Below are 10,735 nucleotides of genomic sequence, written 5' to 3' on the forward strand. Positions count from 1 at the left end.
CCGGCCGTCGACGAGCGAGTGCGTTTCTGCACTTCGGTGCCAGTCGGTGCCACGATAAGAACATACGGATCGTACACGTCATTGCTATTAGGGCGTTGTCACTCGGGATGGTATTAGTGGAATGTATCACACCGAACACGTACAACTTGTGTCGATGTTGCAGGCCAGTCTATATTTCGTTTTAGATGCGGAGCATCTTATACTCGCGCCTTGTAGTGCGCCGTCCGCACCGCTTCTCGAACATTCGACAGCTGACGCGCGCGCATGCGCCGTCGCGCCGTCGCCCACTCTTCCACCATCTGTGCATCCCTTCCTCCTCTACACACCGCGCGCGCTTCACTCCTCCACCATCTGTGCACCCTTCCTCCTCTACACACCGCGTTCGACATCTACAATTCTCCTGATTCTCCAGTGGACGCGCATGTGGCGTCGCGCTTCGAGAACATTCAACAGCTGACAGTGCATGCGCCGTCGTGCTGTATATATACTCAAGGTCGGCGCTCGCTCGCTCAGTTGCCGCTCGTCGGTTGGTTTGTACGGCGCGTCGACGTCCAAGGTCGCGGTGAAATGAATTCCAACGAATCCACAAACACAATGATCGACGTCCCTTCGACCAGCGCCGCCATTTCGCATGCGTGTGTACGTGTTCACTCATTTAACACCCCCTCCTACAACCACGTTAACCAATTTAGCCATCGACCCAAGTAAGTCGCAATTTAACACCCCATTTCACAACCACGTTAACCAATTTAGCCATCGACCCAAGTAAGTCGCACTTTAACACCCCGTTAACCAATTATATGGTCCGCATCCTCCTCAGTGTTCCCCCGAGGGAAGCTGCGGGCAATTTTTTTCTGCTTAGCTTTTTTACGCTGTTTGACATCAAATTGAAATAGCTTCCACGCGATGGATGCCGTTCAAATTTGGCCAAGAAGACCATTGCATGCCAGACGATCGAATGATGGGCACACCTTGATCTTGAAATTTGATGTCAGTGCTCCTTTAACTTTTCAGTGCTGCACGATTGCTGAGCAGTTGTAGAGAACGGAATAGCAGCAAGTGATGTGCCACATAAAGTTATGTATTGCGGAAGAATCGAGGCAGTTTTAGCTAATAGTCACTGGGCTTGCGAAAGTTTTACTTCCGTGCTACGCATTGGTAAATCGAATAGTATTGCGCCAGAACTAGCAATTTATTTATTTATTTATTTATTTATTAGAATACCCTCAGGGACCATAGGGCATTACAGAAGGGGTGGGTACAACATTTTATAACACACAAGAAAAAAAGACAAAGAAAAGAAACAAGTGTCAGATGCGCAAATCACGAAGGCAACATAAATCAACTAAAAATGTATAAGTAAGAATTAAAGCACATACAAGACAAAGATAGATAATGGAAACTGCGTATAGTTACAAACATTGCTGAGAAATTGCAGTCTTGAATAACAAAGGGTCTGTTATTGTTACAACGGAAGACGGAAGGTGGTTCCAATCGGCGGCTGTTTTCGGTAAGAAGGCTGCTGAAAAGAATTTGGTGTGGCAAAACGGAATGGCAACCTTATGCTGGTGATCAGTGCGCGTTGAGTGGTATGACGGTTTTCAAATGAGGTCTCGCTTCATTGATGGATTGTGAAAAAATATCTTATGAAAAAAGTGCAGTCGCACCAGTTTCCTCCGGACAGTTAAATTGGACAGGTCAAGGTTAGATTTCATTTCTGATATGCTAGCAGTACGAGAATAATTAGAACAAATGAACCGAGCTGAGTGGTTCTGAACAGATTCTAACGCGTTGATTAAATTTTGCTGCACGGGATCCCATATAGCGGACGCGTACTCAAGCTTTGGGCGAATTAGTGATCGGTATAGTAGAATTTTGAGGGACAGCGGAGCATGAGAAAAGTTGCGGCGTTAGTATCCTAGCGTTCGGTTAGCGTTATTACAGATGTAGGTAACATGCGTGTTCCAAGATAGATTGTTGGTAATGTAAACGCCGAGGTACTTATATGAAGAGACATGCTGGAGGGGAACTGCGTTAATTCTGTAGGTACAGGGGGGAGAAATAGATCGCCGGGTTATTGACATGCATTTAGATTTGTTAGAGTTGAGAGTCATAAGCCATTTATTGCACCAGGTTGAGACAGTGTCAAGGTCTGACTGTAGAGATTGGTTATCTGATTCATTCTTTATTTCGCGGTAAATTACACAATCGTCTGCAAATAGCCTTATAGTGGAGTTAATGCTGTCGGGGAGATCATTAATATATATAAGGAAAAGTAAAGGGCCTAATACGGAACCTTGGGGTACGCCGGATGTTACTTTAGAAAGAGGTGAGTTATAGTCATTAGTTGTTACAAACTGAGTGTGATTAGTCAAAAAGCATTTAATCCATTTAAAAATGTTCGGGTCAATGCTTATGGCACTAATTTTCAGGAGGAGTAATTGGTGAGGTACTTTATCGAAAGCTTTTAGAAAGTCAAGAAAAATGCAATGCACAAGTGAGCCGCGATATAATTAAGTAATGCCCGAACTTCTTTTTCTTTTGAGGCCTCACATGATCTTAACAAGCCTACTCACTTGGGTGTGCTGCAACTGAATATTTCTTTATTTCCTACCTGAGCATCTGCCCTGTGCCTAATGTTATTGCTATGGCGATTTTAGGGATAGTCTCAGCTAATTGTTGCCGTGATGTTCAGCACACACACACACACACACACACACACACACACACACACACACACACACAAGCACACACACACACACACACACACACAAACACAAACACACACACACGCACACACACACACACACACACACATATATATATATATATATAGAGAGAGAGAGAGAGAGAGATACAAAAGGCGAAAAAAAATAAAGTGGAAAGAAAAATTCCAAAGCACAGACCGGAGATTGGAACTGGCCACCCCGCCCTCCTCGGTGCACTGTGTTAATCAAATTAACCGTGCTGCTCATGATATCAGACTTATTAAGGACAACCTATGTCAAGGACAACCTTCCGTATTTCGTATTCCCTCCAACAGTATGTGGTCCTCATGACAGGTGAGGACCACATTGTGTTGGACGGTTGAACGACACCGTCATCAAGCATCTCATTTACCTGCGTCTCTATGGCCTCACGTACTTTATCTGAAGCACGGTACGTTTGCTGGCGAATTGGATGAACATCATTGCCGGTAATAACTCGGTGCTTCGTAAAGGGCGTTCAACCGACAGTCAAACGAAAAGACGAAACTAGAATAAAATTCTTTCAAAAGGGTGGTAAATACGGCCTTCCTCTCGTTCCGAAGCTTCGAATTGACGTCGATATGGTGCAGAAACTTGCCTCCAGATTTCAGTACATCGGACGTAAAGCACTTCGTGACATCCACTACAGGCTCTCCAAAGGCCACAGTGGTGCCGCGTAAAAAAATGTGTAAAAAAATGCTTAAAGTTGAAATTTGAGAAAGGCACCTGTGACCGTCCGTCACGAACTTGCACAACGGTCCACATACACATTGAAGCAGCAAAAAAGGCAGGTTGCTGTCGGCGACCCCCCACCGTCACGGAGTTCATCAGATAAGACTTTTATTACAACACAGCACACAGCACTAAGGTTACCAACACACCATTAGGGTTTTAATTGGAATATATATAGTTACACTATCACAAGTTCTGAGTGAAACAAAAACTATTATTCAGTTTTGTGTAGCGGAAATGGTTAGACATGCGCACGTAACGAGTTCTATGTTTAGAATCACATTCTCTTGAAATTTATGACGAGCGTCAATATTCTGTTGAAATATTGCTCATTTTTTGTATACCAAAAATATGTACGCCTGCAGTGCTTCGTCGACCTTATTGTCAGACACCTAATACTCATCTCTATGACGCCCGGTGTATATTCCAACACGCCACGTACTTAAAGCAGTGTCATTGTATCGGGCGCCAAAATTCGATGTTGATGGTTGAAATCTTAGAAGCTTCCGTACAAACAGTGCAGTCGTAGTAGGTATACGGTAGGTAGTTGTACTTCCTCAAAATGATGTCAGCACTTTATCGGACAACTCTATCCGAAGTAAACACAATGGACCTTGTGGCCAGTCAACAAACTGCCCGCCTTCACCATCAGGCTCCGATGACACCAACGCTGTCATTTCATAATGAGGAACATCAGCCTGTGAAAACGCAACCTACATAATGTCCTTTTACGTTGAAGGCTTTTGCAATCGCCGATACCAGTATATGCGTGCACACTTAACAGGATTTACGCCGTTGCAACCTTCTCGATTCAGAAGATTGTGAGCCACGCTACCTCAGCATTAAAATTATAGTTTGGTCAAGAGGGTTCGTGTTGACATCACCGTATATTTTTGTATTTGACCTTGTGTATGACCTTCTACAGCACCTGCTTTTTCTTGTGCACCAAGCTGACCAGAATTCCAAAATGTCTGATGGCGCAAGCGTTCCCTCCGTCTACTTCCCAGGAGAGAAAATCTTGCATACTGAAAAACTAATTCTGGGCCTAGAAAAGCCGGAAAACATCATTTAAGAATTCCGCTTTGCTTCAACTTTGCTTAGCGATAATGATGGTGAGGTTAAGCAAGCGCAGAATCCTACTGGTAACACTTTGTAGACCTTAACTATTTCCTGGTTTTGGTTGTTTTGGCGTGCAAGACGAGCCTGTTAAAACTTGACCTATTATTCATGAGTGTTGTACTCTACATCCCATGGAGCGCAGAGTTCCCGAACCCCTGTTCAACATTTACCCACTAGCATAACAGAGTGCATTATTGTAGTGTATTTTGTGGTGTCTTTATTCCCTATGGTCTGTGTGAATACATGCAAATTTCGCACGCAGTGAATAAATATTGTGATCTAGCTTGGTGTCATGAAACAAGCAGGAGATTAGATTAGATTTGTGGGGTTTAACGTCCCAAAACCACCATATGATTATGAGAGACGCCGTAGTGGAGGGCTCTGGAAATTTCGACCACCTGGGGTTCTTTAACGTGCACCCAAATCTGAGTACACGGGCCTACAACATTTCCGCCTCCATCGGAAATGCAGCCGCCGCAGCCGGGATTTGAACCCGCGACTTGCGGGTCAGCAGCCGAGTATCTTAGCCACTAGACCACCGCGGCGGGGCGAACAAGCAGGAGAAATCACCATAAATCTTCAAGATCAATAATGTTCTCACTTGGGAAACCCATGGTATACGTGCGGCTTTCTTGAAAAAAATATACCACATTCTCACAATTCAAACAAAATGATTGGGAGAGGAAAGACAAAGATAATGCATTTTATTACGTATCACACCTGCAAGTTTTATCATGCGTGAAACTACTTTGACACTGAGAGGATCTTTCTGTGGAGCTCTACGTCATAAAATGGTGGTGGCTTACCACTGGCAACCTTTATCGCGCGAATGTTCTGAAGATATACACTTATTTTGAAGGACCATTACTCTTGCTAATATTTCACTTCATACTTGATGAAATTTAAAGTTTCCAAACGACGATGTGAATAAGAAAGGCGGTGTATTAGAGAGCTTCAAAAATTTTAAACACGTGGGGTTTCTTAAGAAGCATCCAAACCTAAGTACACCGGAATCGAGTATTTTCGCCTCCCTAGAAAATTCGGCTGCCCGGTATTTGACCCCATTACCTGCAAATCAGCAGTCAAGCATCATGGCCTCTAGACAATTGTGGCGGGTTCGTCTTTCAGCATTGAAATAAGCAATACTTTGAAACAATTTGCTGCTTAGTTCCATCACAGTTTCAGTGACAATCCTCAAGAACGTATACATCGTACATCTCCGGTCTTCTCCAAACCAATATTTTCAAGAAAAGCCTTTATATAACGGTAAACGGTACAGACATCTTGAATATTGCATTGAAAATTAGCTTCCAAAAAAATCTTGGAAAAATATTCGAGAAAAACATGGTTATTACGTTAGAGATTTTGGCCAGAGCAGGTTATAGCCAGTCAAAGTGTTGGACATTTATGTAGCGAAAGTGGGAAACCAAAAGCTAGCTATTTTTCTTGGCTAAATTCAAGTGATGATGCTTGGTTATCTTATTCATTATCATTCCTTATGAGATGTCCACTTCGGGACGTTTTCCTCTCTAAATGAGTTCCAATGAGCTTTATGTGGCTCGAATTTATCATACTTTTAAGTGAAAAACAATTCAAAACACGCGACTGTGAAATAGACGAAGCGCTGACTTAAAACCATAGTTTTATTCCAGTCATGGGTGTATGACTGGAATAAAACTATACATGAAAAGAGGAGCAGGAGACTACGTGAAAGGAGGAGCAGGAGAACAGTGATGTGGAAATTTTTTTAATCAAGTATTTGTATGAATGTTAAGAAAACTGTGAAGAAGCATTCATCTACTTCACAAATACGCAACTTCCCTGGTGAGGAGCGCTAACGAAGGTACACTCACACACATATCAAAGATGATATGTACATGAGGGTGCCCTTTCGCTGTCTTGTGTTTGGCGTTGTTTTCACTTTGTTGATCAAGTATCAACTGGCCCAAGTATGCACTTTAGTACGTATTTATAATTTTCAAACTCTTGTTTTCGTCCTTGCATCTGCTTCACTGACTTACTCGGTGGCGTTTCTCATCCCTGAGTAGCTATTCCATTGCTCTAATTGACCATTGGTTGTCTGGACTACGCATGTATGGGCCATTTTTTCCACCTAATGTTGACTGTTCCCAAATGTTACTGCATCGTGTTTGTTTTCTCACCTATTTTGCTGTCTTTTGATTCCTTATAGTCATTCCTAATATTTACCGTTTCGTTGCACATTCCATGATCCTATACGCTTTCAATGTTTCTGTTGTTAACCTACAAAGTTGAGCCCCATATGCCATACTTAGTATTAATGCTCAGGTAGTGCAAGCTCAATAGAGGCCCTTCGTTATTCAGCAACTTCAATTGGCTATGAAGTTTAATGCTGATGAGCTGTTTATCTTAGTGAACATCGTAGGTTGAGCACGAGAAAAGTTCAATTGAAAAAAAAATATACACACCCTAACTTTCTATGTCACGGTCTAAATATTTGTGGTGAGCTTTCCACATTGTAGATACAGAGTGTTTTTGTGTAAGAAGGTGTAAGTCTTCATGGGCGAAACGTGCTGCATATATCAATGACACGTATGAGGCTCCTGTGGCGCTTGGGATATGAGCACCTTACGGGCCAAATTCGTGTGACCGTTAATAAAAAGCTCTTTTTGAGCTGGTAGAACAAACAACTTGCGCTTAAAAAAATAAACAGTTTGTGGATTCTACGAAATACATAAAACGTAGAAGGCAACTGGAGGGAAAAAACAGGAAAGCATAAAGGTCCACTTATTCTGAGCGGTTCCAAGAAGCCACAGCATCGTCAGTAAGTGCGCTCGACTCGTAAGAGCCATATTGACGGAATTGCTGGGTGTTAGTGCGTGGGCAATTCCTCTGTCATGAAGTATAGATGGTTGATTTGATTGATATGTGGGGTTTAACGTCCCAAAACCACCATATGATTATGAGAGACGCCGTATGTGGAGGGCTCCGGAAATTTCGACCACCTGGGGTTCTTTAACGTGCACCCAAATCTGAGCACACGGGCCTACAACATTTCCGCCTCCATCGGAAATGCAGCCGCCGCAGCCGGGATTTGAACCCGCGACCTGCGGGTCAGTAGCCGAGTACCTTAACCACTAGACCACCGCGGCGGGGCGTATAGATGGTGGGTCAGTCACATGAGGACCTTCGGAACTCTTTCATAGGAGGCAATAATAAAGTCAGACGAAAGCTGCAAGTAAAACAAACGAGGCCTATGCCAGCCGATATTGTGTTGTGACCAAAAAAAAGGTGATTAGGTGCTCCAAGAAAAGGTAATTTAAGAGAAGGTATACGTGCGATCAGCCAGGAAGTTAACCATTGATTATTTTTATTACATGTATGTGGCTCATCTTGTTGGCTACCTTTGGTGCTTCTTTTGTTCGACGTCTGCAATCTTGTTGGTAGTCTCGCCCTAGTCTATAGTGACGCAATATTTGGCCTCATTTTTTTTCAGTAAAAGGTATACCGACTCTTAAGCGGAATATTCGCCGTCGCCACCAGCGGTGTTGGGAGGCCTCATATGAGGTTTATGTCAATTATCTCACCACCTACGTCGCATTCTTTATGCGCAAGGTAAAGCATGCGAATGCTCGCACACGATGGCAGCGCGGCTGGTGCCAAAATGCACCGGCCTCTAGGTGGTATTTAGAGGTGGATGAGGAGAGGCTGTATTCTTTCGACCAGCTGTGGAAGACCGTATATGAATGCGCGTTGTACGTAAAAATTATGAGCAGGCTCCCCAGGCGTTCAACACTAACATGTTGAATGAGGGCTTATTCGGGCTAAGGAATGCAAATTTTTTCCTTTTTATTCTCTTCAGCTTGTGTCCTATGGACGCAGTTTCCACATGAAGACGTATATCAGAGCCTGCATAACGTTTTGGGGCTACATTCATCGCTATATGACGTACCTCGAGCAATCCCACATAGAAGTTGTAAGACTGAAAAGTTACTGTGCGTTTTAATCCATCAGTACTGCGCTGTCGTCCCTATCGTGTTTCACAGAAATATTCGACTTGAAGTCAAAGACAATTGACGCGTGTCCTGATGACGTGGCATAGTTTGTGCACGCCGAAGTTTCATTGAGCTAGGGCAGGTCGCATGTTCAGGAATCGAGAAGTCTGATTTCGTCGAATACTCCAGATGTTTGATGTATGATCCACGCATTGTAGTACTTACATTTCTCGTTAAAGTGGTGGCAAAACAATATAGTCTGCTTTTGCATTAATCCTGGCCTAAGCTGGTTTTGATGCACAAATCATTGTCGTTAAGATATCAATATAACATACACGCGCAATACAATTGTGCTGAAGCAGAAAAGTGCAGCAAGTAAAATAAAGTAAAACAAATACAAGAAGGTAAATATTTTTCTGGCGTTCAAGAAATGATTGACTGATATGCGGTCATGACCACTGCAACGTGCATCAAACTTATCCTTTTATATGTTGATCAAAGAACACAACAAGTTTCCCAAATTAATTTTTTTGTTTTTGCCAGAACATTCCCTAAATATTTTTATAACAAAAACACTCTTGGGATCTACTCGGATGCATCGTAGAACAGGAGGCGTAGCTATATTTATTCACTCTGACCTTCACTTGTTGAGTTGTAAAAGCCCAATTGATATTGAATGCATATAGTATAAAGCACCCTTTGCGAACCATTCCGTAAATGGGTACTGCTTATCGTCCTCCTTAGACGCCACTGAGTAGATCGCAGATATTAGCTTCATTTACACCTGCGAAATCTATCCACCTTCTAGTTTATTATGCTTGGTGATTTCAACTTTCCGAGCATTAGTTGGTCAACCCTCACAGCTTCAGGACATGAAGCTTCTATATTCAGAGAACTGGTAAGGTAAATAATCAACAGCAGCAGTAGTGGCACCTCCATAGTATATTTCATTTTTCTTGATGAGCAATCGTTTCAAGGTGGAATATTAAATTATCAAAGGTACATCGGACCATTACCTACTTTGTGTTTCTGATCGAATGAATGTCCCAAAAGGACGTTATGTTACTGAACATTTACTGGTTTCACCCGAGCTATAGAATTGTATATTATTGGCCATTTAGACCAACAGTTTCTACTTTTGACGAACATTATGTCTCATTTCATATCACTGACTTAGTTATTTGCTTTCAAGATTTGTTCAAGACTTATATTTATTGTGTTATATCTTGTAAAGCAGTAGACACGCACGCTCGAATAAACGATATTTCTCGTGAAATTCCGCACTTTTCTTCCCATCCAATTACCTTCAACGTGCAGAAAGAAATCATGGCCTAATTTAATGCTCGAAGTTCAGTCACACAGAGCGAAACTTTCAGCTAAAACAGCAAACACCCAAGAATTTTTCTTGAGTCATACCTTTCCCAATATACTCGCATTGAAGAAGGGGAAGTTCTGCCCTTTTGTCTTACCTCCAGGTGTCTCGTCCAATTCACCTACAACTAATCGGGAAACGACCAAACCCCCTGGAGATTTAGAGAACGTTTATAGATACTCTGATTTATTACTCCATTACCTTGAGTGTCATCTTATTTACTGCAGTAACGATGTTTACATAGATCACAGAGAAGTGAGCGAGGATAGCATCATAAATTTTAGTCCCACAAAAGCTTGGCCTAAAAGGAACACAGCGCAGATATAATTCTTAATCATTCTTTTTTTTCGTTACATTTTGTGCTTTTGCGACAAGCGTACCATTATTTTTTTTAAATCCTTGCCTACTATGTAGTAACCTGATCTTGGAAACTCAAGGATTCTTTTCTAATTCATATGTGGGTGAAAACCGCCAGCGTTCCTAAAGGAAAGTGACTGCAGAATATTGTCTACAACTAAACAGCAGGTTGTTTAGCTTACCCTCTTTACTTTCACATCGCGTAATTTTTGACTCTACTAAACACCCGACAGTCGAGGTGCCGTTTAGTGTACCACAGAAGCCTATGCTCAGCTCTCTCTTGTTCGTACTTTACATATCTAATCTTGCTTATGTGTTTTCTTCAAACATACATTTTTACGCGAACGACCGGGTTATGCATTTTGTGGTTAAATCACAACCCTGTCATGCCCATCTAGGCAATTTGTGGTGCATTTTGTGCAAACAACGGCAGT

Source organism: Rhipicephalus microplus, chromosome 2 (assembly GCF_043290135.1).
Source record: "Rhipicephalus microplus isolate Deutch F79 chromosome 2, USDA_Rmic, whole genome shotgun sequence".
NCBI lineage: Eukaryota > Metazoa > Arthropoda > Arachnida > Ixodida > Ixodidae > Rhipicephalus > Rhipicephalus microplus.